The sequence below is a fragment of the Sphaeramia orbicularis genome, chromosome 13 (genome assembly GCF_902148855.1).
Source record: "Sphaeramia orbicularis chromosome 13, fSphaOr1.1, whole genome shotgun sequence".
Lineage (NCBI taxonomy): Eukaryota > Metazoa > Chordata > Actinopteri > Kurtiformes > Apogonidae > Sphaeramia > Sphaeramia orbicularis.
The window spans coordinates 52,507,520-52,507,921 of record NC_043969.1 but is presented as its reverse complement, the minus strand read 5'-3'; positions in this window follow the sequence as shown (position 1 = coordinate 52,507,921).

The window sequence follows — 402 nt, the reverse complement described above, 5'->3', positions numbered from 1 at the left end:
AGATCATGTTATCATAGATCATATATTATCATAGATCATGTTATCACAGATCATATATTATCATAGATCATGTTATCATAGATCATATATTATCATAGATCATGTTATCATAGATCATATATTATCATAGATCATGTTATCATATCATATATTATCATAGATCATGTTATCATAGATCATATATTATCATAGATCATGTTATCATAGATCATATATTATCATAGATCATGTTTCATCATAGATCATATATTATCATAGATCATGTTATCATAGATCATATATTATCATAGATCATGTTATCATAGATCATATATTATCATAGATCATGTTATCTAGATCATATATTATCATAGATCATGTTATCACAGATCATATATTAATAGATCATGTTATCACAGATCA